Genomic DNA, 24,961 nt, shown 5'->3' with positions numbered 1-24,961 from the left:
TTGGCAGGCCTGACCAATGTGCCATGATGGACAAAGTGAAAAAGCTCTGTCAGAAGTGGGATTTGAACCCACGCCTCCATTCGGAGACCAGAAGGCCCATGAGAAGGGAAGAGAAGCCTCTTGAGTCTGGCGCCTTAGACCACTCGGCCATCCTGACAAGCGGTGTACTATGTACCCATGCAGCTGGCAAAATGACTATACTTAACAGAGAAGAGACAACCACAAACTTAGCCTAGAAGACTTCATGAACACTGCAAGGCATGTTTTTTTCTCTGAAAACACTCATCAAACTGCCATTTTGGATCACTGCAATACCTTAGACAGCAATGTCATGTGCCTGCTCTAACAAATGAAATCCTTTGTGCTCCTTGAGCGTCTTTTCCTATGCGGTGGCTGTTTCCAGTGGAAAATGGTTTCTTCATAAAGAGGCATGAGACCGCGTGGCCTAATGGATAAGGCGTCTGACTTCGGATCAGAAGATTGAGGGTTCGAGTCCTTTCGTGGTCGTTGAGCTCTGTTCTTGTCACTTCTGTAGAGTATTTGCTCCTCTTGTTGTAAATGTCCTCGGAGACTTTGCAAAAGCCTGTGCTTCCTCACTCATGCTTATCATTCAATCCCTGCCCTTGACTGTTTACAGCTACAAAGGTGGCTGCTTTTGCTGAGCTTTCACCACAATGTCAATGACGCTAACTCTTTTCTTACAACTTGTGCAAGTCCCAGCAAAGTTTTTACATCAACCTCAAATAAACACTGCTAGTCCACACTGGGATTCTAACCTTTGCCTTACTTTGAACCCAATACCCTGATGGACCTGGGAAGAGACTCTAAGTAAACTATATGACCCAGGGTTCAAACATTCATGGTGGCATCTCCCTTTCTGCTAAGCATTTTGTTTACTAACATGAGAAAATTAATTTCCTATATGATTTAGGAAATCCTTGTCTGCAATTCTGCTGTAAGCCAGACTTTTACAAAGGTGCAGACACAGCATGTCAAGTGGCACGATGCGATTCCTTCTTGTTGCAAGCTCAACAATTTCAAAAGGTTGCCTCGGTTCCCAATTTATATGAAGAGTTCTTGCCTGAAATTTGGAAAGTATGTCTGTCATTTCCTCTGAAAAGATATGATTCACACCGCAAATGGAACACTGCAATTGGTTTTCTTGCAACCTGAACTCTTTTCAAGGAAGGGTCCGTTGAAATTTCAACAAATGAGTCTTGTCAGAAGAGGGAATAACCCCACCTCTTTCACCAAAGGTCAGAACATACAGGGAAGACCTGTAAGTTATTGCCAAAACCTATCTCCTGAGTTCGGTCTCCTTACATATTTGTCACTTTACCTGTACACTAACCTTTTAAGATTTAGCAAAACAAATTGCCTCCAAAGCTTCTGATCCTGATGAAGTGAACTAGAAGAGAAGATGAGCTAACCCATATGACTGTAGGTGTGCCAAAGGGGATGGAATTTGTCAGTTTGTAAAACGTGTGTTAGAAAGCTTGTAGAAAAAAGTCGGCCTTGTTCCTTTTCTGCGAGATTTTCCAAAAGTCCATGTGAGGTTGCTGTTGAGAAGGCCCTTTGAAGAGCCTAGTAAATGAAAAGACCCAAGAGCTTGTTTTGGCAGGCCTGACAAATGTGCCATGATGGACAAAGTGAAAAAGCTCTGTCAGAAGTGGGATTTGAACCCACGCCTCCATTCGGAGACCAGAAGGCCCATGAGAAGGGAAGAGAAGCCTCTTGAGTCTGGCGCCTTAGACCACTCGGCCATCCTGACAAGCGGTGCACTATGTACCCATGCAGCTGGCACAATGACTATACTTAACAGAGAAGAGACAACCACAAACTTAGCCTAGAAGACTTCATGAACACTGCAAGTCATGTTTTTTTCTCTGAAAACACTCATCAAACTGCCATTTTGGATCACTGCAATACCTTAGACAGCAATGTCATGTGCCTGCTCTAACAAATGAAATCCTTTGTGCTCCTTGAGCGTCTTTTCCTATGCGGTGGCTGTTTCCAGTGGAAAATGGTTTCTTCATAAAGAGGCATGAGACTGCGTGGCCTAATGGATAAGGTGTCTGACTTCGGATCAGAAGATTGAGGGTTCGAGTCCCTTCGTGGTCGTTGAGCTCTGTTCTTGTCACTTCTGTAGAGTATTTGCTCCTCTTGTTGTAAATGTCCTCGGAGACTTTGCAAAAGCCTGTGCTTCCTCACTCATGCTTATCATTCAATCCCTGCCCTTGACTGTTTACAGCTACAAAGGTGGCTGCTTTTGCTGAGCTTTCACCACAATGTCAATGACGCTAACTCTTTTCTTACAACTTGTGCAAGTCCCAGCAAAGTTTTTACATCAACCTCAAATAAACACTGCTAGTCCACACTGGGATTCTAACCTTTGCCTTACTTTGAACCCAATACCCTGATGGACCTTGCAAGAGACTCTAAGTAAACTATATGACCCAGGGTTCAAACATTCATGGTGGCATCTCCCTTTCTGCTAAGCATTTTGTTTACTAACATGAGAAAATTAATTTCCTATATGATTTAGGAAATCCTTGTCTGCAATTCTGCTGTAAGCCAGACTTTTACAAAGGTGCAGACACAGCATGTCAAGTGGCACGATGCGATTCCTTCTTGTTGCAAGCTCAACAATTTCAAAAGGTTGCCTCGGTTCCCAATTTATATGAAGAGTTCTTGCCTGAAATTTGGAAAGTATGTCTGTCATTTCCTCTGAAAAGATATGATCCACACCGCAAATGGAACACTGCAATTGGTTTTCTTGCAACCTGAACTCTTTTCAAGGAAGGGTCCGTTGAAATTTCAACAAATGAGTCTTGTCAGAAGAGGGAATAACCCCACCTCTTTCACCAAAGGTCAGAACATACAGGGAAGACCTGTAAGTTCTTGCCAAAACCTATCTCCTGAGTTCGGTCTCCTTACATATTTGTCACTTTACCTGTACACTAACCTTTTAAGATTTAGCAAAACAAATTGCCTCCAAAGCTTCTGATCCTGATGAAGTGAACTAGAAGAGAAGATGAGCTAACCCATATGACTGTAGGTGTGCCAAAGGGGATGGAATTTGTCAGTTTGTAAAACGTGTGTTAGAAAGCTTGTAGAAAAAAGTCGGCCTTGTTCCTTTTCTGCGAGATTTTCCAAAAGTCCATGTGAGGTTGCTGTTGAGAAGGCCCTTTGAAGAGCCTAGTAAATGAAAAGACCCAAGAGCTTGTTTTGGCAGGCCTGACCAATGTGCCATGATGGACAAAGTGAAAAAGCTCTGTCAGAAGTGGGATTTGAACCCACGCCTCCAATCGGAGACCAGAAGGCCCATGAGAAGGGAAGAGAAGCCTCTTGAGTCTGGCGCCATAGACCACTCGGCCATCCTGACAAGCGGTGTACTATGTACCCATGCAGCTGGCACAATGACTATACTTCACAGAGAAGAGACAACCACAAACTTAGCCTAGAAGACTTCATGAACACTGCAAGGCATGTTTTTTTTTCTGAAAACACTTATCAAACTGCCATTTTGGATCACTGCAATACCTTAGACAGCAATGTCATGTGCCTGCTCTAACAAATGAAATCCTTTGTGCTCCTTGAGCGTCTTTTCCTATGCGGTGGCTGTTTCCAGTGGAAAATGGTTTCTTCATAAAGAGGCTTGAGACCGCGTGGCCTAATGGATAAGGCGTCTGACTTCGGATCAGAAGATTGAGGGTTCGAGTCCCTTCGTGGTCGTTGAGCTCTGTTCTTGTCACTTCTGTAGAGTATTTGCTCCTCTTGTTGTAAATGTCCTCGGAGACTTTGCAAAAGCCTGTGCTTCCTCACTCATGCTTATCATTCAATCCCTGCCCTTGACTGTTTACAGCTACAAAGGTGGCTGCTTTTGCTGAGCTTTCACCACAATGTCAATGACGCTAACTCTTTTCTTACAACTTGTGCAAGTCCCAGCAAAGTTTTTACATCAACCTCAAATAAACACTGCTAGTCCACACTGGGATTCTAACCTTTGCCTTACTTTGAACCCAATACCCTGATGGACCTGGGAATAGACTCTAAGTAAACTATATGACCCAGGGTTCAAACATTCATGGTGGCATCTCCCTTTCTGCTAAGCATTTTGTTTACTAACAGGAGAAAATTAATTTCCTATATGATTTAGGAAATCCTTGTCTGCAATTCTGCTGTAAGCCAGACTTTTACAAAGGTGCAGACACAGCATGTCAAGTGGCACGATGCGATTCCTTCTTGTTGCAAGCTCAACAATTTCAAAAGGTTGCCTCGGTTCCCAATTTATATGAAGAGTTCTTGCCTGAAATTTGGAAAGTATGTCTGTCATTTCCTCTGAAAAGATATGATCCACACCGCAAATGGAACACTGCAATTGGTTTTCTTGCAACCTGAACTCTTTTCAAGGAAGGGTCCGTTGAAATTTCAACAAATGAGTCTTGTCAGAAGAGGGAATAACCCCACCTCTTTCACCAAAGGTCAGAACATACAGGGAAGACCTGTAAGTTATTGCCAAAACCTATCTCCTGAGTTCGGTCTCCTTACATATTTGTCACTTTACCTGTACACTAACCTTTTAAGATTTAGCAAAACAAATTGCCTCCAAAGCTTCTGATCCTGATGAAGTGAACTAGAAGAGAAGATGAGCTAACCCATATGACTGTAGGTGTGCCAAAGGGGATGGAATTTGTCAGTTTGTAAAACGTGTGTTAGAAAGCTTGTAGAAAAAAGTCGGCCTTGTTCCTTTTCTGCGAGATTTTCCAAAAGTCCATGTGAGGTTGCTGTTGAGAAGGCCCTTTGAAGAGCCTAGTAAATGAAAAGACCCAAGAGCTTGTTTTGGCAGGCCTGACCAATGTGCCATGATGGACAAAGTGAAAAAGCTCTGTCAGAAGTGGGATTTGAACCCACGCCTCCATTCGGAGACCAGAAGGCCCATGAGAAGGGAAGAGAAGCCTCTTGAGTCTGGCGCCTTAGACCACTCGGCCATCCTGACAAGCGGTGTACTATGTACCCATGCAGCTGGCACAATGACTATACTTAACAGAGAAGAGACAACCACAAACTTAGCCTAGAAAACTTCATGAACACTGCAAGGCATGTTTTTTTTTCTGAAAACACTCATCAAACTGCCATTTTGGATCACTGCAATACCTTAGACAGCAATGTCATGTGCCTGCTCTAACAAATGAAATCCTTTGTGCTCCTTGAGCGTCTTTTCCTATGCGGTGGCTGTTTCCAGTGGAAAATGGTTTCTTCATAGAGAGGCATGAGATCGCGTGGCCTAATGGATAAGGCGTCTGACTTCGGATCAGAAGATTGAGGGTTAGAGTCCCTTCGTGGTCGTTGAGTTCTGTTCTTGTCACTTCTGTAGAGTATTTGCTCCTCTTGTTGTAAATGTCCTCGGAGACTTTGCAAAAGCCTGTGCTTCCTCACTCATGCTTATCATTCAATCCCTGCCCTTGACTGTTTACAGCTACAAAGGTGGCTGCTTTTGCTGAGCTTTCACCACAATGTCAATGACGCTAACTCTTTTCTTACAACTTGTGCAAGTCCCAGCAAAGTTTTTACATCAACCTCAAATAAACACTGCTAGTCCACACTGGGATTCTAACCTTTGCCTTACTTTGAACCCAATACCCTGATGGACCTGGGAAGAGACTCTAAGTAAACTATATGACCCAGGGTTCAAACATTCATGGTGGCATCTCCCTTTCTGCTAAGCATTTTGTTTACTAACATGAGAAAATTAATTTCCTATATGATTTAGGAAATCCTTGTCTGCAATTCTGCTGTAAGCCAGACTTTTACAAAGGTGCAGACACAGCATGTCAAGTGGCACGATGTGATTCCTTCTTGTTGCAAGCTCAACAATTTCAAAAGGTTGCCTCGGTTCCCAATTTATATGAAGAGTTCTTGCCTGAAATTTGGAAAGTATGTCTGTCATTTCCTCTGAAAAGATATGATTCACACCGCAAATGGAACACTGCAATTGGTTTTCTTGCAACCTGAACTCTTTTCAAGGAAGGGTCCGTTGAAATTTCAACAAATGAGTCTTGTCAGAAGAGGGAATAACCCCACCTCTTTCACCAAAGGTCAGAACATACAGGGAAGACCTGTAAGTTATTGCCAAAACCTATCTCCTGAGTTCGGTCTCCTTACATATTTGGCACTTTACCTGTACACTAACCTTTTAAGATTTAGCAAAACAAATTGCCTCCAAAGCTTCTGATCCTGATGAAGTGAACTAGAAGAGAAGATGAGCTAACCCATATGACTGTAGGTGTGCCAAAGGGGATGGAATTTGTCAGTTTGTAAAACGTGTGTTAGAAAGCTTGTAGAAAAAAGTCGGCCTTGTTCCTTTTCTGCGAGATTTTCCAAAAGTCCATGTGAGGTTGCTGTTGAGAAGGCCCTTTGAAGAGCCTAGTAAATGAAAAGACCCAAGAGCTTGTTTTGGCAGGCCTGACCAATGTGCCATGATGGACAAAGTGAAAAAGCTCTGTCAGAAGTGGGATTTGAACCCACGCCTCCATTCGGAGACCAGAAGGCCCATGAGAAGGGAAGAGAAGCCTCTTGAGTCTGGCGCCTTAGACCACTCGGCCATCCTGACAAGCGGTGTACTAAGTACCCATGCAGCTGGCAAAATGACTATACTTAACAGAGACGAGACAACCACAAACTTAGCCTAGAAGACTTCATGAACACTGCAAGGCATGTTTTTTTCTCTGAAAACACTCATCAAACTGCCATTTTGGATCACTGCAATACCTTAGACAGCAATGTCATGTGCCTGCTCTAACAAATGAAATCCTTTGTGCTCCTTGAGCGTCTTTTCCTATTCGGTGGCTGTTTCCAGTGGAAAATGGTTTCTTCATAAAGAGGCATGAGACCGCGTGGCCTAATGGATAAGGCGTCTGACTTCGGATCAGAAGATTGAGGGTTCGAGTCCCTTCGTGGTCGTTGAGCTCTGTTCTTGTCACTTCTGTAGAGTATTTGCTCCTCTTGTTGTAAATGTCCTCGGAGACTTTGCAAAAGCCTGTGCTTCCTCACTCATGCTTATCATTCAATCCCTGCCCTTGACTGTTTACAGCTACAAAGGTGGCTGCTTTTGCTGAGCTTTCACCACAATGTCAATGACGCTAACTCTTTTCTTACAACTTGTGCAAGTCCCAGCAAAGTTTTTACATCAACCTCAAATAAACACTGCTAGTCCACACTGGGATTCTAACCTTTGCCTTACTTTGAACCCAATACCCTGATGGACCTGGGAAGAGACTCTAAGTAAACTATATGACCCAGGGTTCAAACATTCATGGTGGCATCTCCCTTTCTGCTAAGCATTTTGTTTACTAACATGAGAAAATTAATTTCCTATATGATTTAGAAAATCCTTGTCTGCAATTCTGCTGTAAGCCAGACTTTTACAAAGGTGCAGACACAGCATGTCAAGTGGCACGATGCGATTCCTTCTTGTTGCAAGCTCAACAATTTCAAAAGGTTGCCTCGGTTCCCAATTTATATGAAGAGTTCTTGCCTGAAATTTGGAAAGTATGTCTGTCATTTCCTCTGAAAAGATATGATTCACACCGCAAATGGAACACTGCAATTGGTTTTCTTGCAACCTGAACTCTTTTCAAGGAAGGGTCCGTTGAAATTTCAACAAATGAGTCTTGTCAGAAGAGGGAATAACCCCACCTCTTTCACCAAAGGTCAGAACATACAGGGAAGACCTGTAAGTTATTGCCAAAACCTATCTCCTGAGTTCGGTCTCCTTACATATTTGTCACTTTACCTGTACACTAACCTTTTAAGATTTAGCAAAACAAATTGCCTCCAAAGCTTCTGATCCTGATGAAGTGAACTAGAAGAGAAGATGAGCTAACCCATATGACTGTAGGTGTGCCAAAGGGGATGGAATTTGTCAGTTTGTAAAACGTGTGTTAGAAAGCTTGTAGAAAAAAGTCGGCCTTGTTCCTTTTCTGCGAGATTTTCCAAAAGTCCATGTGAGGTTGCTGTTGAGAAGGCCCTTTGAAGAGCCTAGTAAATGAAAAGACCCAAGAGCTTGTTTTGGCAGGCCTGACCAATGTGCCATGATGGACAAAGTGAAAAAGCTCTGTCAGAAGTGGGATTTGAACCCACGCCTCCATTCGGAGACCAGAAGGGCCATGAGAAGGGAAGAGAAGCCTCTTGAGTCTGGCGCCTTAGACCACTCGGCCATCCTGACAAGCGGTGTACTATGAACCCATGCAGCTGGCAAAATGACTATACTTAACAGAGAAGAGACAACCACAAACTTAGCCTAGAAGACTTCATGAACACTGCAAGGCATGTTTTTTTCTCTGAAAACACTCATCAAACTGCCATTTTGGATCACTGCAATACCTTAGACAGCAATGTCATGTGCCTGCTCTAACAAATGAAATCCTTTGTGCTCCTTGAGTGTCTTTTCCTATGCGGTGGCTGTTTCCAGTGGAAAATGGTTTCTTCATAAAGAGGCATGAGACCGCGTGGCCTAATGGATAAGGCGTCTGACTTTGGATCAGAAGATTGAGGGTTCGAGTCCCTTCGTGGTCGTTGAGCTCTGTTCTTGTCACTTCTGTAGAGTATTTGCTCCTCTTGTTGTAAATGTCCTCGGAGACTTTGCAAAAGCCTGTGCTTCCTCACTCATGCTTATCATTCAATCCCTGCCCTTGACTGTTTACAGCTACAAAGGTGGCTGCTTTTGCTGAGCTTTCACCACAATGTCAATGACGCTAACTCTTTTCTTACAACTTGTGCAAGTCCCAGCAAAGTTTTTACATCAACCTCAAATAAACACTGCTAGTCCACACTGGGATTCTAACCTTTGCCTTACTTTGAACCCAATACCCTGATGGACCTGGGAAGAGACTCTAAGTAAACTATATGACCCAGGGTTCAAACATTCATGGTGGCATCTCCCTTTCTGCTAAGCATTTTGTTTACTAACATGAGAAAATTAATTTCCTATATGATTTAGGAAATCCTTGTCTGCAATTCTGCTGTAAGCCAGACTTTTACAAAGGTGCAGACACAGCATGTCAAGTGGCACGATGCGATTCCTTCTTGTTGCAAGCTCAACAATTTCAAAAGGTTGCCTCGGTTCCCAATTTATATGAAGAGTTCTTGCCTGAAATTTGGAAAGTATGTCTGTCATTTCCTCTGAAAAGATATGATTCACACCGCAAATGGAACACTGCAATTGGTTTTCTTGCAACCTGAACTCTTTTCAAGGAAGGGTCCGTTGAAATTTCAACAAATGAGTCTTGTCAGAAGAGGGAATAACCCCACCTCTTTCACCAAAGGTCAGAACATACAGGGAAGACCTGTAAGTTATTGCCAAAACCTATCTCCTGAGTTCGGTCTCCTTACATTGTCACTTTACCTGTACACTAACCTTTTAAGATTTAGCAAAACAAATTGCCTCCAAAGCTTCTGATCCTGATGAAGTGAACTAGAAGAGAAGATGAGCTAACCCATATGACTGTAGGTGTGCCAAAGGGGATGGAATTTGTCAGTTTGTAAAACGTGTGTTAGAAAGCTTGTAGAAAAAAGTCGGCCTTGTTCCTTTTCTGCGAGATTTTCCAAAAGTCCATGTGAGGTTGCTGTTGAGAAGGCCCTTTGAAGAGCCTAGTAAATGAAAAGACCCAAGAGCTTGTTTTGGCAGGCCTGACCAATGTGCCATGATGGACAAAGTGAAAAAGCTCTGTCAGAAGTGGGATTTGAACCCACGCCTCCATTCGGAGACCAGAAGGCCCATGAGAAGGGAAGAGAAGCCTCTTGAGTCTGGCGCCTTAGACCACTCGGCCATCCTGACAAGCAGTGTACTATGTACCCATGCAGCTGGCAAAATGACTATACTTAACAAAGAAGAGACAACCACAAACTTAGCCTAGAAGACTTCATGAACACTGCAAGGCATGTTTTTTTCTCTGAAAACACTCATCAAACTGCCATTTTGGATCACTGCAATACCTTAGACAGCAATGTCATGTGCCTGCTCTAACAAATGAAATCCTTTGTGCTCCTTGAGCGTCTTTTCCTATGCGGTGGCTGTTTCCAGTGGAAAATGGTTTCTTCATAAAGAGGCATGAGACCGCGTGGCCTAATGGATAAGGCGTCTGACTTTGGATCAGAAGATTGAGGGTTCGAGTCCCTTCGTGGTTGTTGAGCTCTGTTCTTGTCACTTCTGTAGAGTATTTGCTCCTCTTGTTGTAAATGTCCTCGGAGACTTTGCAAAAGCCTGTGCTTCCTCACTCATGCTTATCATTCAATCCCTGCCCTTGACTGTTTACAGCTACAAAGGTGGCTGCTTTTGCTTAGCTTTCACCACAATGTCAATGACGCTAACTCTTTTCTTACAACTTGTGCAAGTCCCAGCAAAGTTTTTACATCAACCTCAAATAAACACTGCTAGTCCACACTGGGATTCTAACTTTTGCCTTACTTTGAACCCAATACCCTGATGGACCTGGGAAGAGACTCTAAGTAAACTATATGGCCCAGGGTTCAAACATTCATGGTGGCATCTCCCTTTCTGCTAAGCATTTTGTTTACTAACATGAGAAAATTAATTTCCTATATGATTTAGGAAATCCTTGTCTGCAATTCTGCTGTAAGCCAGACTTTTACAAAGGTGCAGACACAGCATGTCAAGTGGCACGATGCGATTCCTTCTTGTTGCAAGCTCAACAATTTCAAAAGGTTGCCTCGGTTCCCAATTTATATGAAGAGTTCTTGCCTGAAATTTGGAAAGTATGTCTGTCATTTCCTCTGAAAAGATATGATTCACACCGCAAATGGAACACTGCAATTGGTTTTCTTGCAACCTGAACTCTTTTCAAGGAAGGGTCCGTTGAAATTTCAACAAATGAGTCTTGTCAGAAGAGGGAATAACCCCACCTCTTTCACCAAAGGTCAGAACATACAGGGAAGACCTGTAAGTTATTGCCAAAACCTATCTCCTGAGTTCGGTCTCCTTACATATTTGTCACTTTACCTGTACACTAACCTTTTAAGATTTAGCAAAACAAATTGCCTCCAAAGCTTCTGATCCTGATGAAGTGAACTAGAAGAGAAGATGAGCTAACCCATATGACTGTAGGTGTGCCAAAGGGGATGGAATTTGTCAGTTTGTAAAACGTGTGTTAGAAAGCTTGTAGAAAAAAGTCGGCCTTGTTCCTTTTCTGCGAGATTTTCCAAAAGTCCATGTGAGGTTGCTGTTGAGAAGGCCCTTTGAAGAGCCTAGTAAATGAAAAGACCCAAGAGCTTGTTTTGGCAGGCCTGACCAATGTGCCATGATGGACAAAGTGAAAAAGCTCTGTCAGAAGTGGGATTTGAACCCACGCCTCCGTTCGGAGACCAGAAGGCCCATGAGAAGGGAAGAGAAGCCTCTTGAGTCTGGCGCCTTAGACCACTCGGCCATCCTGACAAGCGGTGCACTATGTACCCATGCAGCTGGCACAATGACTATACTTAACAGAGAAGAGACAACCACAAACTTAGCCTAGAAGACTTCATGAACACTGCAAGTCATGTTTTTTTCTCTGAAAACACTCATCAAACTGCCATTTTGGATCACTGCAATACCTTAGACAGCAATGTCATGTGCCTGCTCTAACAAATGAAATCCTTTGTGCTCCTTGAGCGTCTTTTCCTATGCGGTGGCTGTTTCCAGTGGAAAATGGTTTCTTCATAAAGAGGCATGAGACCGCGTGGCCTAATGGATAAGGCGTCTGACTTCGGATCAGAAGATTGAGGGTTCGAGTCCCTTTGTGGTCGTTGAGCTCTGTTCTTGTCACTTCTGTAGAGTATTTGCTCCTCTTGTTGTAAATGTCCTCGGAGACTTTGCAAAAGCCTGTGCTTCCTCACTCATGCTTATCATTCAATCCCTGCCCTTGACTGTTTACAGCTACAAAGGTGGCTGCTTTTGCTGAGCTTTCACCACAATGTCAATGACGCTAACTCTTTTCTTACAACTTGTGCAAGTCCCAGCAAAGTTTTTACATCAACCTCAAATAAACACTGCTAGTCCACACTGGGATTCTAACCTTTGCCTTACTTTGAACCCAATACCCTGATGGACCTTGCAAGAGACTCTAAGTAAACTATATGACCCAGGGTTCAAACATTCATGGTGGCATCTCCCTTTCTGCTAAGCATTTTGTTTACTAACATGAGAAAATTAATTTCCTATATGATTTAGGAAATCCTTGTCTGCAATTCTGCTGTAAGCCAGACTTTTACAAAGGTGCAGACACAGCATGTCAAGTGGCACGATGCGATTCCTTCTTGTTGCAAGCTCAACAATTTCAAAAGGTTGCCTCGGTTCCCAATTTATATGAAGAGTTCTTGCCTGAAATTTGGAAAGTATGTCTGTCATTTCCTCTGAAAAGATATGATCCACACCGCAAATGGAACACTGCAATTGGTTTTCTTGCAACCTGAACTCTTTTCAAGGAAGGGTCCGTTGAAATTTCAACAAATGAGTCTTGTCAGAAGAGGGAATAACCCCACCTCTTTCACCAAAGGTCAGAACATACAGGGAAGACCTGTAAGTTATTGCCAAAACCTATCTCCTGAGTTCGGTCTCCTTACATATTTGGCACTTTACCTGTACACTAACCTTTTAAGATTTAGCAAAACAAATTGCCTCCAAAGCTTCTGATCCTGATGAAGTGAACTAGAAGAGAAGATGAGCTAACCCATATGACTGTAGGTGTGCCAAAGGGGATGGAATTTGTCAGTTTGTAAAACGTGTGTTAGAAAGCTTGTAGAAAAAAGTCGGCCTTGTTCCTTTTCTGCGAGATTTTCCAAAAGTCCATGTGAGGTTGCTGTTGAGAAGGCCCTTTGAAGAGCCTAGTAAATGAAAAGACCCAAGAGCTTGTTTTGGCAGGCCTGACCAATGTGCCATGATGGACAAAGTGAAAAAGCTCTGTCAGAAGTGGGATTTGAACCCACGCCTCCATTCGGAGACCAGAAGGCCCATGAGAAGGGAAGAGAAGCCTCTTGAGTCTGGCGCCTTAGACCACTCGGCCATCCTGACAAGCGGTGCACTAAGTACCCATGCAGCTGGCACAATGACTATACTTAACAGAGAAGAGACAACCACAAACTTAGCCTAGAAGACTTCATGAACACTGCAAGGCATGTTTTTTTCTCTGAAAACACTCATCAAACTGCCATTTTGGATCACTGCAATACCTTAGACAGCAATGTCATGTGCCTGCTCTAACAAATGAAATCCTTTGTGCTCCTTGAGCGTCTTTTCCTATGCGGTGGCTGTTTCCAGTGGAAAATGGTTTCTTCATAAAGAGGCATGAGACCGCGTGGCCTAATGGATAAGGCGTCTGACTTCGGATCAGAAGATTGAGGGTTCGAGTCCCTTCCTGGTCGTTGAGTTCTGTTCTTGTCACTTCTGTAGAGTATTTGCTCCTCTTGTTGTAAATGTCCTCGGAGACTTTGCAAAAGCCTGTGCTTCCTCACTCATGCTTATCATTCAATCCCTGCCCTTGACTGTTTACAGCTACAAAGGTGGCTGCTTTTGCTGAGCTTTCACCACAATGTCAATGACGCTAACTCTTTTCTTACAACTTGTGCAAGTCCCAGCAAAGTTTTTACATCAACCTCAAATAAACACTGCTAGTCCACACTGGGATTCTAACCTTTGCCTTACTTTGAACCCAATACCCTGATAGACCTCGGAAGAGACTCTAAGTAAACTATATGACCCAGGGTTCAAACATTCATGGTGGCATCTCCCTTTCTGCTAAGCATTTTGTTTACTAACATGAGAAAATTAATTTCCTATATGATTTAGGAAATCCTTGTCTGCAATTCTGCTGTAAGCCAGACTTTTACAAAGGTGCAGACACAGCATGTCAAGTGGCACGATGCGATTCCTTCTTGTTGCAAGCTCAACAATTTCAAAAGGTTGCCTCGGTTCCCAATTTATATGAAGAGTTCTTGCCTGAAATTTGGAAAGTATGTCTGTCATTTCCTCTGAAAAGATATGATCCACACCGCAAATGGAACACTGCAATTGGTTTTCTTGCAACCTGAACTCTTTTCAAGGAAGGGTCCGTTGAAATTTCAACAAATGAGTCTTGTCAGAAGAGGGAATAACCCCACCTCTTTCACCAAAGGTCAGAACATACAGGGAAGACCTGTAAGTTATTGCCAAAACCTATCTCCTGAGTTCGGTCTCCTTACATTGTCACTTTACCTGTACACTAACCTTTTAAGATTTAGCAAAACAAATTGCCTCCAAAGCTTCTGATCCTGATGAAGTGAACTAGAAGAGAAGATGAGCTAACCCATATGACTGTAGGTGTGCCAAAGGGGATGGAATTTGTCAGTTTGTAAAACGTGTGTTAGAAAGCTTGTAGAAAAAAGTCGGCCTTGTTCCTTTTCTGCGAGATTTTCCAAAAGTCCATGTGAGGTTGCTGTTGAGAAGGCCCTTTGAAGAGCCTAGTAAATGAAAAGACCCAAGAGCTTGTTTTGGCAGGCCTGACCAATGTGCCATGATGGACAAAGTGAAAAAGCTCTGTCAGAAGTGGGATTTGAACCCACGCCTCCATTCGGAGACCAGAAGGCCCATGAGAAGGGAAGAGAAGCCTCTTGAGTCTGGCGCCTTAGACCACTCGGCCATCCTGACAAGCAGTGTACTATGTACCCATGCAGCTGGCAAAATGACTATACTTAACAAAGAAGAGACAACCACAAACTTAGCCTAGAAGACTTCATGAACACTGCAAGGCATGTTTTTTTCTCTGAAAACACTCATCAAACTGCCATTTTGGATCACTGCAATACCTTAGACAGCAATGTCATGTGCCTGCTCTAACAAATGAAATCCTTTGTGCTCCTTGAGCGTCTTTTCCTATGCGGTGGCTGTTTCCAGTGGAAAATGGTTTCTTCATAAAGAGGCATGAGACCGCGTGGCCTAATGGATAAGGCGTCTGACTTCGGATCAGAAGATTGAGGGTTCGAGTCCCTTCGTGGTTGTTGAGCTCTGTTCTTGTCACTTCTGTAGAGTATTTGCTCCTCTTGTTGTAAATGTCCTCGGAGACTTTGCAAAAGCCTGTGCTTCCTCACTCATGCTTATCATTCAATCCCTGCCCTTGACTGTTTACAGCTACAAAGGTGGCTGCTTTTGCTGAGCTTTCACCACAATGTCAATGACGCTAACTCTTTTCTTACAACTTGTGCAAGTCCCAGCAAAGTTTTTACATCAACCTCAAATAAACACTGCTAGTCCACACTGGGATTCTAACCTTTGCCTTACTTTGAACCCAATACCCTGATGGACCTGGGAAGAGACTCTAAGTAAACTATATGGCCCAGGGTTCAAACATTCATGGTGGCATCTCCCTTTCTGCTAAGCATTTTGTTTACTAACATGAGAAAATTAATTTCCTATATGATTTAGGAAATCCTTGTCTGCAATTCTGCTGTAAGCCAGACTTTTACAAAGGTGCAGACACAGCATGTCAAGTGGCACGATGCGATTCCTTCTTGTTGCAAGCTCAACAATTTCAAAAGGTTGCCTCGGTTCCCAATTTATATGAAGAGTTCTTGCCTGAAATTTGGAAAGTATGTCTGTCATTTCCTCTGAAAAGATATGATTCACACCGCAAATGGAACACTGCAATTGGTTTTCTTGCAACCTGAACTCTTTTCAAGGAAGGGTCCGTTGAAATTTCAACAAATGAGTCTTGTCAGAAGAGGGAATAACCCCACCTCTTTCACCAAAGGTCAGAACATACAGGGAAGACCTGTAAGTTATTGCCAAAACCTATCTCCTGAGTTCGGTCTCCTTACATTGTCACTTTACCTGTACACTAACCTTTTAAGATTTAGCAAAACAAATTGCCTCCAAAGCTTCTGATCCTGATGAAGTGAACTAGAAGAGAAGATGAGCTAACCCATATGACTGTAGGTGTGCCAAAGGGGATGGAATTTGTCAGTTTGTAAAACGTGTGTTAGAAAGCTTGTAGAAAAAAGTCGGCCTTGTTCCTTTTCTGCGAGATTTTCCAAAAGTCCATGTGAGGTTGCTGTTGAGAAGGCCCTTTGAAGAGCCTAGTAAATGAAAAGACCCAAGAGCTTGTTTTGGCAGGCCTGACCAATGTGCCATGATGGACAAAGTGAAAAAGCTCTGTCAGAAGTGGGATTTGAACCCACGCCTCCATTCGGAGACCAGAAGGCCCATGAGAAGGGAAGAGAAGCCTCTTGAGTCTGGCGCCTTAGACCACTCGGCCATCCTGACAAGCAGTGTACTATGTACCCATGCAGCTGGCAAAATGACTATACTTAACAAAGAAGAGACAACCACAAACTTAGCCTAGAAGACTTCATGAACACTGCAAGGCATGTTTTTTTCTCTGAAAACACTCATCAAACTGCCATTTTGGATCACTGCAATACCTTAGACAGCAATGTCATGTGCCTGCTCTAACAAATGAAATCCTTTGTGCTCCTTGAGCGTCTTTTCCTATGCGGTGGCTGTTTCCAGTGGAAAATGGTTTCTTCATAAAGAGGCATGAGACCGCGTGGCCTAATGGATAAGGCGTCTGACTTCGGATCAGAAGATTGAGGGTTCGAGTCCCTTTGTGGTCGTTGAGCTCTGTTCTTGTCACTTCTGTAGAGTATTTGCTCCTCTTGTTGTAAATGTCCTCGGAGACTTTGCAAAAGCCTGTGCTTCCTCACTCATGCTTATCATTCAATCCCTGCCCTTGACTGTTTACAGCTACAAAGGTGGCTGCTTTTGCTGAGCTTTCACCACAATGTCAATGACGCTAACTCTTTTCTTACAACTTGTGCAAGTCCCAGCAAAGTTTTTACATCAACCTCAAATAAACACTGCTAGTCCACACTGGGATTCTAACCTTTGCCTTACTTTGAACCCAATACCCTGATGGACCTTGCAAGAGACTCTAAGTAAACTATATGACCCAGGGTTCAAACATTCATGGTGGCATCTCCCTTTCTGCTAAGCATTTTGTTTACTAACATGAGAAAATTAATTTCCTATATGATTTAGGAAATCCTTGTCTGCAATTCTGCTGTAAGCCAGACTTTTACAAAGGTGCAGACACAGCATGTCAAGTGGCACGATGCGATTCCTTCTTGTTGCAAGCTCAACAATTTCAAAAGGTTGCCTCGGTTCCCAATTTATATGAAGAGTTCTTGCCTGAAATTTGGAAAGTATGTCTGTCATTTCCTCTGAAAAGATATGATCCACACCGCAAATGGAACACTGCAATTGGTTTTCTTGCAACCTGAACTCTTTTCAAGGAAGGGTCCGTTGAAATTTCAACAAATGAGTCTTGTCAGAAGAGGGAATAACCCCACCTCTTTCACCAAAGGTCAGAACATACAGGGAAGACCTGTAAGTTATTGCCAAAACCTATCTCCTGAGTTCGGTCTCCTTACATATTTGGCACTTTACCTGTACACTAACCTTTTAAGATTTAGCAAAACAAATTGCCTCCAAAGCTTCTGATCCTGATGAAGTGAACTAGAAGAGAAGATGAGCTAACCCATATGACTGTAGGTGTGCCAAAGGGGATGGAATTTGTCAGTTTGTAAAACGTGTGTTAGAAAGCTTGTAGAAAAAAGTCGGCCTTGTTCCTTTTCTGCGAGATTTTCCAAAAGTCCATGTGAGGTTGCTGTTGAGAAGGCCCTTTGAAGAGCCTAGTAAATGAAAAGACCCAAGAGCTTGTTTTGGCAGGCCTGACCAATGTGCCATGATGGACAAAGTGAAAAAGCTCTGTCAGAAGTGGGATTTGAACCCACGCCTCCATTCGGAGACCAGAAGGCCCATGAGAAGGGAAGAGAAGCCTCTTGAGTCTGGCGCCTTAGACCACTCGGCCATCCTGACAAGCGGTGCACTATGTACCCATGCAGCTGGCACAATGACTATACTTAACAGAGAAGAGACAACCACAAACTTAGCCTAGAAGACTTCATGAACACTGCAAGGCATGTTTTTTTCTCTGAAAACACTCATCAAACTGCCATTTTGGATCACTGCAATACCTTAGACAGCAATGTCATGTGCCTGCTCTAACAAATGAAATCCTTTGTGCTCCTTGAGCGTCTTTTCCTATGCGGTGGCTGTTTCCAGTGGAAAATGGTTTCTTCATAAAGAGGCATGAGACCGCGTGGCCTAATGGATAAGGCGTCTGACTTCGGATCAGAAGATTGAGGGTTCGAGTCCCTTCCTGGTCGTTGAGTTCTGTTCTTGTCACTTCTGTAGAGTATTTGCTCCTCTTGTTGTAAATGTCCTCGGAGACTTTGCAAAAGCCTGTGCTTCCTCACTCATGCTTATCATTCAATCCCTGCCCTTGACTGTTTACAGCTACAAAGGTGGCTGCTTTTGCTGAGCTTTCACCACAATGTCAATGACGCTAACTCTTTTCTTACAACTTGTGCAAGTCCCAGCAAAGTTTTTACATCAACCTCAAATAAACACTGCTAGTCCACACTGGGATTCTAACCTTTGCCTTACTTTGAACCCAATACCCTGATAGACCTCGGAAGAGACTCTAAGTAAACTATATGACCCAGGGTTCAAACATTCATGGTGGCATCTCCCTTTCTGCTAAGCATTTTGTTTACTAACATGAGAAAATTAATTTCCTATATGATTTAGGAAATCCTTGTCTGCAATTCTGCTGTAAGCCAGACTTTTACAAAGGTGCAGACACAGCATGTCAAGTGGCACGATGCGATTCCTTCTTGTTGCAAGCTCAACAATTTCAAAAGGTTGCCTCGGTTCCCAATTTATATGAAGAGTTCTTGCCTGAAATTTGGAAAGTATGTCTGTCATTTCCTCTGAAAAGATATGATCCACACCGCAAATGGAACACTGCAATTGGTTTTCTTGCAACCTGAACTCTTTTCAAGGAAGGGTCCGTTGAAATTTCAACAAATGAGTCTTGTCAGAAGAGGGAATAACCCCACCTCTTTCACCAAAGGTCAGAACATACAGGGAAGACCTGTAAGTTATTGCCAAAACCTATCTCCTGAGTTCGGTCTCCTTACATATTTGTCACTTTACCTGTACACTAACCTTTTAAGATTTAGCAAAACAAATTGCCTCCAAAGCTTCTGATCCTGATGAAGTGAACTAGAAGAGAAGATGAGCTAACCCATATGACTGTAGGTGTGCCAAAGGGGATGGAATTTGTCAGTTTGTAAAACGTGTGTTAGAAAGCTTGTAGAAAAAAGTCGGCCTTGTTCCTTTTCTGCGAGATTTTCCAAAAGTCCATGTGAGGTTGCTGTTGAGAAGGCCCTTTGAAGAGCCTAGTAAATGAAAAGACCCAAGAGCTTGTTTTGGCAGGCCTGACCAATGTGCCATGATGGACAAAGTGAAAAAGCTCTGTCAGAAGTGGGATTTGAACCCACGCCTCCATTCGGAGACCAGAAGGCCCATGAGAAGGGAAGAGAAGCCTCTTGAGTCTGGCGCCTTAGACCACTCGGCCATCCTGACAAGCGGTGCACTATGTACCCATGCAGCTGGCACAATGACTATACTTAACAGAGAAGAGACAACCACAAACTTAGCCTAGAAGACTTCATGAACACTGCAAGGCATGTTTTTTTCTCTGAAAACACTCATCAAACTGCCATTTTGGATCACTGCAATACCTTAGACAGCAATGTCATGTGCCTGCTCTAACAAATGAAATCCTTTGTGCTCCTTGAGCGTCTTTTCCTATGCGGTGGCTGTTTACAGTGGAAAATGGTTTCTTCATAAAGAGGCATGAGACCGCGTGGCCTAATGGATAAGGCGTCTGACTTCGGATCAGAAGATTGAGGGTTCGAGTCCCTTCGTGGTTGTTGAGTTCTGTTCTTGTCACTTCTGTAGAGTATTTGCTCCTCTTGTTGTAAATGTCCTCGGAGACTTTGCAAAAGCCTGTGCTTCCTCACTCATGCTTATCATTCAATCCCTGCCCTTGACTGTTTACAGCTACAAAGGTGGCTGCTTTTGCTGAGCTTTCACCACAATGTCAATGACGCTAACTCTTTTCTTACAACTTGTGCAAGTCCCAGCAAAGTTTTTACATCAACCTCAAATAAACACTGCTAGTCCACACTGGGATTCTAACCTTTGCCTTACTTTGAACCCAATACCCTGATGGACCTTGGAAGAGACTCTAAGTAAACTATATGACCCAGGGTTCAAACATTCATGGTGGCATCTCCCTTTCTGCTAAGCATTTTGTTTACTAACATGAGAAAATTAATTTCCTATATGATTTAGGAAATCCTTGTCTGCAATTCTGCTGTAAGCCAGACTTTTACAAAGGTGCAGACACAGCATGTCAAGTGGCACGATGCGATTCCTTCTTGTTGCAAGCTCAACAATTTCAAAAGGTTGCCTCGGTTCCCAATTTATATGAAGAGTTCTTGCCTGAAATTTGGAAAGTATGTCTGTCATTTCCTCTGAAAAGATATGATCCACACCGCAAATGGAACACTGCAATTGGTTTTCTTGCAACCTGAACTCTTTTCAAGGAAGGGTCCGTTGAAATTTCAACAAATGAGTCTTGTCAGAAGAGGGAATAACCCCACCTCTTTCACCAAAGGTCAGAACATACAGGGAAGACCTGTAAGTTATTGACAAAACCTATCTCCTGAGTTCGGTCTCCTTACATATTTGTCACTTTACCTGTACACTAACCTTTTAAGATTTAGCAAAACAAATTGCCTCCAAAGCTTCTGATCCTGATGAAGTGAACTAGAAGAGAAGATGAGCTAACCCATATGACTGTAGGTGTGCCAAAGGGGATGGAATTTGTCAGTTTGTAAAACGTGTGTTAGAAAGCTTGTAGAAAAAAGTCGGCCTTGTTCCTTTTCTGCGAGATTTTCAAAAAGTCCATGTGAGGTTGCTGTTGAGAAGGCCCTTTGAAGAGCCTAGTAAATGAAAAGACCCAAGAGCTTGTTTTGGCAGGCCTGACCAATGTGCCATGATGGACAAAGTGAAAAAGCTCTGTCAGAAGTGGGATTTGAACCCACGCCTCCATTCGGAGACCAGAAGGCCCATGAGAAGGGAAGAGAAGCCTCTTGAGTCTGGCGCCTTAGACCACTCGGCCATCCTGACAAGCGGTGTACTATGTACCCATGCAGCTGGCACAATGACTATACTTAACAGAAAAGAGACAACCACAAACTTAGCCTAGAAGACTTCATGAACACTGCAAGGCATGTTTTTTTCTCTGAAAACACTCATCAAACTGCCATTTTGGATCACTGCAATACCTTAGACAGCAATGTCATGTGCCTGCTCTAACAAATGAAATCCTTTGTGCTCCTTGAGCGTCTTTTCCTATGCGGTGGCTGTTTCCAGTGGAAAATGGTTTCTTCATAAACAGGCATGAGACCGCGTGGCCTAATGGATAAGGCGTCTGACTTCGGATCAGAAGATTGAGGGTTTGAGTCCCTTCGTGGTCGTTGAGCTCTGTTCTTGTCACTTCTGTAGAGTATTTGCTCCTCTTGTTGTAAATGTCCTCGGAGACTTTGCAAAAGCCTGTGCTTCCTCACTCATGCTTATCATTCAATCCCTGCCCTTGACTGTTTACAGCTACAAAGGTGGCTGCTTTTGCTGAGCTTTCACCACAATGTCAATGACGCTAACTCTTTTCTTACAACTTGTGCAAGTCCCAGCAAAGTTTTTACATCAACCTCAAATAAACACTGCTAGTCCACACTGGGATTCTAACCTTTGCCTTACTTTGAACCCAATACCCTGATAGACCTGGGAAGAGACTCTAAGTAAACTATATGACCCAGGGTTCAAACATTCATGGTGGCATCTCCCTTTCTGCTAAGCATTTTGTTTACTAACATGAGAAAATTAATTTCCTATATGATTTAGGAAATCCTTGTCTGCAATTCTGCTGTAAGCCAGACTTTTACAAAGGTGCAGACACAGCATGTCAAGTGGCACGATGCGATTCCTTCTTGTTGCAAGCTCAACAATTTCAAAAGGTTGCCTCGGTTCCCAATTTATATGAAGAGTTCTTGCCTGAAATTTGGAAAGTATGTCTGTCATTTCCTCTGAAAAGATATGATCCACACCGCAAATGGAACACTGCAATTGGTTTTCTTGCAACCTGAACTCTTTTCAAGGAAGGGTCCGTTGAAATTTCAACAAATGAGTCTTGTCAGAAGAGGGAATAACCCCACCTCTTTCACCAAAGGTCAGAACATACAGGGAAGACCTGTAAGTTATTGCCAAAACCTATCTCCTGAGTTCGGTCTCCTTACATATTTGTCACTTTACCTGTACACTAACCTTTTAAGATTTAGCAAAACAAATTGCCTCCAAAGCTTCTGATCCTGATGAAGTGAACTAGAAGAGAAGATGAGCTAACCCATATGACTGTAGCTGTGCCAAAGGGGATGGAATTTGTCAGTTTGTAAAACGTGTGTTAGAAAGCTTGTAGAAAAAAGTCGGCCTTGTTCCTTTTCTGCGAGATTTTCCAAAAGTCCATGTGAGGTTGCTGTTGAGAAGGCCCTTTGAAGAGCCTAGTAAATGAAAAGACCCAAGAGCTTGTTTTGGCAGGCCTGACCAATGTGCCATGATGGACAAAGTAAAAAAGCTCTGTCAGAAGTGGGATTTGAACCCACGCCTCCATTCGGATACCAGAAGGCCCATGGGAAGGGAAGAGAAGCCTCTTGAGTCTGGCGCCTTAGACCACTCGGCCATCCTGACAAGCGGTGTACTATGTACCCATGCAGCTGGCACAATGACTATACTTAACAGAGAAGAGACAACCACAAACTTAGCCTAGAAGACTTCATGAACACTGCAAGGCATGTTTTTTTCTCTGAAAACACTCATCAAACTGCCATTTTGGATCACTGCAATACCTTAGACAGCAATGTCATGTGCCTGCTCTAAAAAATGAAATCCTTTGTGCTCCTTGAGCGTCTTTTCCTATGCGGTGGCTGTTTCCAGTGGAAAATGGTTTCTTCATAAAGAGGCATAAGACCGCGTGACCTAATGGATAAGGCGTCTGACTTCGGATCAGAAGATTGAGGGTTCGAGTCCCTTCGTGGTCGTTGAGTTCTGTTCTTGTCACTTCTGTAGAGTATTTGCTCCTCTTGTTGTAAATGTCCTCGGAGACTTTGCAAAAGCCTGTGCTTCCTCACTCATGCTTATCATTCAATCCCTGCCCTTGACTGTTTACAGCTACAAAGGTGGCTGCTTTTGCTGAGCTTTCACCACAATGTCAATGACGCTAACTCTTTTCTTACAACTTGTGCAAGTCCCAGCAAAGTTTTTACATCAACCTCAAATAAACACTGCTAGTCCACACTGGGATTCTAACCTTTGCCTTACTTTGAACCCAATACCCTGATAGACCTGGGAAGAGACTCTAAGTAAACTATATGACCCAGGGTTCAAACATTCATGGTGGCATCTCCCTTTCTGCTAAGCATTTTGTTTACTAACATGAGAAAATTAATTTCCTATATGATTTAGGAAATCCTTGTCTGCAATTCTGCTGTAAGCCAGACTTTTACAAAGGTGCAGACACAGCATGTCAAGTGGCACGATGCGATTCCTTCTTGTTGCAAGCTCAACAATTTCAAAAGGTTGCCTCGGTTCCCAATTTATATGAAGAGTTCTTGCCTGAAATTTGGAAAGTATGTCTGTCATTTCCTCTGAAAAGATATGATCCACACCGCAAATGGAACACTGCAATTGGTTTTCTTGCAACCTGAACTCTTTTCAAGGAAGGGTCTGTTGAAATTTCAACAAATGAGTCTTGTCAGAAGAGGGAATAACCCCACCTCTTTCACCAAAGGTCAGAACATACAGGGAAGACCTGTAAGTTATTGCCAAAACCTATCTCCTGAGTTCGGTCTCCTTACATATTTGTCACTTTACCTGTACACTAACCTTTTAAGATTTAGCAAAACAAATTGCCTCCAAAGCTTCTGATCTTGATGAAGTGAACTAGAAGAGAAGATGAGCTAACCCATATGACTGTAGGTGTGCAAAAGGAGATGGAATTTGTCAGTTTGTAAAACGTGTGTTAGAAAGCTTGTAGAAAAAAGTCGGCCTTGTTCCTTTTCTGCGAGATTTTCCAAAAGTCCATGTGAGGTTGCTGTTGAGAAGGCCCTTTGAAGAGCCTAGTAAATGAAAAGACCCAAGAGCTTGTTTTGGCAGGCCTGACCAATGTGCCATGATGGACAAAGTGAAAAAGCTCTGTCAGAAGTGGGATTTGAACCCACGCCTCCATTCGGAGACCAGAAGGCCCATGAGAAGGGAAGAGAAGCCTCTTGAGTTTGGCGCCTTAGACCACTCGGCCATCCTGACAAGCGGCGCACTATGTACCCATGCAGCTGGCACAATGACTATACTTAACAGAGAAGAGACAACCACAAACTTAGCCTAGAAGACTTCATGAACACTGCAAGGCATGTTTTTTTCTCTGAAAACACTCATCAAACTGCCATTTTGGATCACTGCAATACCTTAGACAGCAATGTCATGTGCCTGCTCTAACAAATGAAATCCTTTGTGCTCCTTGAGCGTCTTTTCCTATGCGGTGGCTGTTTCCAGTGGAAAATGGTTTCTTCATAAAGAGGCATGAGACCGCGTGGCCTAATGGATAAGGCGTCTGACTTCGGATCAGAAGATTGAGGGTTCGAGTCCCTTCCTGGTCGTTGAGTTCTGTTCTTGTCACTTCTGTAGAGTATTTGCTCCTCTTGTTGTAAATGTCCTCGGAGACTTTGCAAAAGCCTGTGCTTCCTCACTCATGCTTATCATTCAATCCCTGCCCTTGACTGTTTACAGCTACAAAGGTGGCTGCTTTTGCTGAGCTTTCACCACAATGTCAATGACGCTAACTCTTTTCTTACAACTTGTGCAAGTCCCAGCAAAGTTTTTACATCAACCTCAAATAAACACTGCTAGTCC

The 24,961-nt window shown here is 43.2% G+C and overlaps 32 non-coding genes across 32 annotated transcripts; 16 read left to right on the top strand and 16 right to left on the bottom strand.

Moving 5' to 3' along the window:
- Positions 1 to 47: 47 nt before the first annotated feature.
- On the bottom strand, positions 48 to 157 carry TRNAL-CAA (transfer RNA leucine (anticodon CAA)). The gene is made up of 2 exons: positions 120 to 157; positions 48 to 93 (listed from the first exon to the last, which is right to left on the bottom strand). It is a non-coding gene; the product is annotated as a tRNA-Leu (tRNA).
- A 277-nt stretch (positions 158 to 434) lies between these two features.
- TRNAR-UCG (transfer RNA arginine (anticodon UCG)) lies at positions 435 to 507 on the top strand. Its single transcript has one exon. It is a non-coding gene; the product is annotated as a tRNA-Arg (tRNA).
- Positions 508 to 1,661: 1,154 nt separating this feature from the next.
- TRNAL-CAA (transfer RNA leucine (anticodon CAA)) lies at positions 1,662 to 1,771 on the bottom strand. The gene is made up of 2 exons: positions 1,734 to 1,771; positions 1,662 to 1,707 (listed from the first exon to the last, which is right to left on the bottom strand). It is a non-coding gene; the product is annotated as a tRNA-Leu (tRNA).
- A 277-nt stretch (positions 1,772 to 2,048) lies between these two features.
- On the top strand, positions 2,049 to 2,121 carry TRNAR-UCG (transfer RNA arginine (anticodon UCG)). Its single transcript has one exon. It is a non-coding gene; the product is annotated as a tRNA-Arg (tRNA).
- A 1,154-nt stretch (positions 2,122 to 3,275) lies between these two features.
- Positions 3,276 to 3,385, bottom strand: TRNAL-CAA (transfer RNA leucine (anticodon CAA)). Its single transcript has 2 exons — positions 3,348 to 3,385; positions 3,276 to 3,321 (listed from the first exon to the last, which is right to left on the bottom strand). It is a non-coding gene; the product is annotated as a tRNA-Leu (tRNA).
- Positions 3,386 to 3,662: 277 nt separating this feature from the next.
- Positions 3,663 to 3,735, top strand: TRNAR-UCG (transfer RNA arginine (anticodon UCG)). Its single transcript has one exon. It is a non-coding gene; the product is annotated as a tRNA-Arg (tRNA).
- A 1,154-nt stretch (positions 3,736 to 4,889) lies between these two features.
- TRNAL-CAA (transfer RNA leucine (anticodon CAA)) lies at positions 4,890 to 4,999 on the bottom strand. The gene is made up of 2 exons: positions 4,962 to 4,999; positions 4,890 to 4,935 (listed from the first exon to the last, which is right to left on the bottom strand). It is a non-coding gene; the product is annotated as a tRNA-Leu (tRNA).
- Positions 5,000 to 5,276: 277 nt separating this feature from the next.
- On the top strand, positions 5,277 to 5,349 carry TRNAR-UCG (transfer RNA arginine (anticodon UCG)). Its single transcript has one exon. It is a non-coding gene; the product is annotated as a tRNA-Arg (tRNA).
- A 1,154-nt stretch (positions 5,350 to 6,503) lies between these two features.
- On the bottom strand, positions 6,504 to 6,613 carry TRNAL-CAA (transfer RNA leucine (anticodon CAA)). The gene is made up of 2 exons: positions 6,576 to 6,613; positions 6,504 to 6,549 (listed from the first exon to the last, which is right to left on the bottom strand). It is a non-coding gene; the product is annotated as a tRNA-Leu (tRNA).
- A 277-nt stretch (positions 6,614 to 6,890) lies between these two features.
- On the top strand, positions 6,891 to 6,963 carry TRNAR-UCG (transfer RNA arginine (anticodon UCG)). The gene has a single exon. It is a non-coding gene; the product is annotated as a tRNA-Arg (tRNA).
- Positions 6,964 to 8,117: 1,154 nt separating this feature from the next.
- On the bottom strand, positions 8,118 to 8,227 carry TRNAL-CAA (transfer RNA leucine (anticodon CAA)). The gene is made up of 2 exons: positions 8,190 to 8,227; positions 8,118 to 8,163 (listed from the first exon to the last, which is right to left on the bottom strand). It is a non-coding gene; the product is annotated as a tRNA-Leu (tRNA).
- A 277-nt stretch (positions 8,228 to 8,504) lies between these two features.
- TRNAQ-UUG (transfer RNA glutamine (anticodon UUG)) lies at positions 8,505 to 8,577 on the top strand. The gene has a single exon. It is a non-coding gene; the product is annotated as a tRNA-Gln (tRNA).
- Positions 8,578 to 9,728: 1,151 nt separating this feature from the next.
- Positions 9,729 to 9,838, bottom strand: TRNAL-CAA (transfer RNA leucine (anticodon CAA)). The gene is made up of 2 exons: positions 9,801 to 9,838; positions 9,729 to 9,774 (listed from the first exon to the last, which is right to left on the bottom strand). It is a non-coding gene; the product is annotated as a tRNA-Leu (tRNA).
- Positions 9,839 to 10,115: 277 nt separating this feature from the next.
- TRNAQ-UUG (transfer RNA glutamine (anticodon UUG)) lies at positions 10,116 to 10,188 on the top strand. Its single transcript has one exon. It is a non-coding gene; the product is annotated as a tRNA-Gln (tRNA).
- A 1,154-nt stretch (positions 10,189 to 11,342) lies between these two features.
- TRNAL-CAA (transfer RNA leucine (anticodon CAA)) lies at positions 11,343 to 11,452 on the bottom strand. The gene is made up of 2 exons: positions 11,415 to 11,452; positions 11,343 to 11,388 (listed from the first exon to the last, which is right to left on the bottom strand). It is a non-coding gene; the product is annotated as a tRNA-Leu (tRNA).
- Positions 11,453 to 11,729: 277 nt separating this feature from the next.
- On the top strand, positions 11,730 to 11,802 carry TRNAR-UCG (transfer RNA arginine (anticodon UCG)). The gene has a single exon. It is a non-coding gene; the product is annotated as a tRNA-Arg (tRNA).
- A 1,154-nt stretch (positions 11,803 to 12,956) lies between these two features.
- On the bottom strand, positions 12,957 to 13,066 carry TRNAL-CAA (transfer RNA leucine (anticodon CAA)). The gene is made up of 2 exons: positions 13,029 to 13,066; positions 12,957 to 13,002 (listed from the first exon to the last, which is right to left on the bottom strand). It is a non-coding gene; the product is annotated as a tRNA-Leu (tRNA).
- Positions 13,067 to 13,343: 277 nt separating this feature from the next.
- Positions 13,344 to 13,416, top strand: TRNAR-UCG (transfer RNA arginine (anticodon UCG)). Its single transcript has one exon. It is a non-coding gene; the product is annotated as a tRNA-Arg (tRNA).
- Positions 13,417 to 14,567: 1,151 nt separating this feature from the next.
- TRNAL-CAA (transfer RNA leucine (anticodon CAA)) lies at positions 14,568 to 14,677 on the bottom strand. Its single transcript has 2 exons — positions 14,640 to 14,677; positions 14,568 to 14,613 (listed from the first exon to the last, which is right to left on the bottom strand). It is a non-coding gene; the product is annotated as a tRNA-Leu (tRNA).
- A 277-nt stretch (positions 14,678 to 14,954) lies between these two features.
- Positions 14,955 to 15,027, top strand: TRNAR-UCG (transfer RNA arginine (anticodon UCG)). The gene has a single exon. It is a non-coding gene; the product is annotated as a tRNA-Arg (tRNA).
- Positions 15,028 to 16,178: 1,151 nt separating this feature from the next.
- On the bottom strand, positions 16,179 to 16,288 carry TRNAL-CAA (transfer RNA leucine (anticodon CAA)). Its single transcript has 2 exons — positions 16,251 to 16,288; positions 16,179 to 16,224 (listed from the first exon to the last, which is right to left on the bottom strand). It is a non-coding gene; the product is annotated as a tRNA-Leu (tRNA).
- A 277-nt stretch (positions 16,289 to 16,565) lies between these two features.
- Positions 16,566 to 16,638, top strand: TRNAR-UCG (transfer RNA arginine (anticodon UCG)). Its single transcript has one exon. It is a non-coding gene; the product is annotated as a tRNA-Arg (tRNA).
- A 1,154-nt stretch (positions 16,639 to 17,792) lies between these two features.
- On the bottom strand, positions 17,793 to 17,902 carry TRNAL-CAA (transfer RNA leucine (anticodon CAA)). The gene is made up of 2 exons: positions 17,865 to 17,902; positions 17,793 to 17,838 (listed from the first exon to the last, which is right to left on the bottom strand). It is a non-coding gene; the product is annotated as a tRNA-Leu (tRNA).
- Positions 17,903 to 18,179: 277 nt separating this feature from the next.
- Positions 18,180 to 18,252, top strand: TRNAR-UCG (transfer RNA arginine (anticodon UCG)). The gene has a single exon. It is a non-coding gene; the product is annotated as a tRNA-Arg (tRNA).
- A 1,154-nt stretch (positions 18,253 to 19,406) lies between these two features.
- TRNAL-CAA (transfer RNA leucine (anticodon CAA)) lies at positions 19,407 to 19,516 on the bottom strand. The gene is made up of 2 exons: positions 19,479 to 19,516; positions 19,407 to 19,452 (listed from the first exon to the last, which is right to left on the bottom strand). It is a non-coding gene; the product is annotated as a tRNA-Leu (tRNA).
- Positions 19,517 to 19,793: 277 nt separating this feature from the next.
- On the top strand, positions 19,794 to 19,866 carry TRNAR-UCG (transfer RNA arginine (anticodon UCG)). Its single transcript has one exon. It is a non-coding gene; the product is annotated as a tRNA-Arg (tRNA).
- Positions 19,867 to 21,020: 1,154 nt separating this feature from the next.
- TRNAL-CAA (transfer RNA leucine (anticodon CAA)) lies at positions 21,021 to 21,130 on the bottom strand. The gene is made up of 2 exons: positions 21,093 to 21,130; positions 21,021 to 21,066 (listed from the first exon to the last, which is right to left on the bottom strand). It is a non-coding gene; the product is annotated as a tRNA-Leu (tRNA).
- A 277-nt stretch (positions 21,131 to 21,407) lies between these two features.
- TRNAR-UCG (transfer RNA arginine (anticodon UCG)) lies at positions 21,408 to 21,480 on the top strand. The gene has a single exon. It is a non-coding gene; the product is annotated as a tRNA-Arg (tRNA).
- Positions 21,481 to 22,634: 1,154 nt separating this feature from the next.
- TRNAL-CAA (transfer RNA leucine (anticodon CAA)) lies at positions 22,635 to 22,744 on the bottom strand. The gene is made up of 2 exons: positions 22,707 to 22,744; positions 22,635 to 22,680 (listed from the first exon to the last, which is right to left on the bottom strand). It is a non-coding gene; the product is annotated as a tRNA-Leu (tRNA).
- A 277-nt stretch (positions 22,745 to 23,021) lies between these two features.
- Positions 23,022 to 23,094, top strand: TRNAR-UCG (transfer RNA arginine (anticodon UCG)). The gene has a single exon. It is a non-coding gene; the product is annotated as a tRNA-Arg (tRNA).
- Positions 23,095 to 24,248: 1,154 nt separating this feature from the next.
- Positions 24,249 to 24,358, bottom strand: TRNAL-CAA (transfer RNA leucine (anticodon CAA)). The gene is made up of 2 exons: positions 24,321 to 24,358; positions 24,249 to 24,294 (listed from the first exon to the last, which is right to left on the bottom strand). It is a non-coding gene; the product is annotated as a tRNA-Leu (tRNA).
- A 277-nt stretch (positions 24,359 to 24,635) lies between these two features.
- TRNAR-UCG (transfer RNA arginine (anticodon UCG)) lies at positions 24,636 to 24,708 on the top strand. The gene has a single exon. It is a non-coding gene; the product is annotated as a tRNA-Arg (tRNA).
- Positions 24,709 to 24,961: the final 253 nt, after the last annotated feature.

Source organism: Hyperolius riggenbachi, chromosome 8, assembly GCF_040937935.1.
Source record: "Hyperolius riggenbachi isolate aHypRig1 chromosome 8, aHypRig1.pri, whole genome shotgun sequence".
NCBI lineage: Eukaryota > Metazoa > Chordata > Amphibia > Anura > Hyperoliidae > Hyperolius > Hyperolius riggenbachi.
This window is presented reverse-complemented; position numbering and strand designations above follow the sequence as displayed.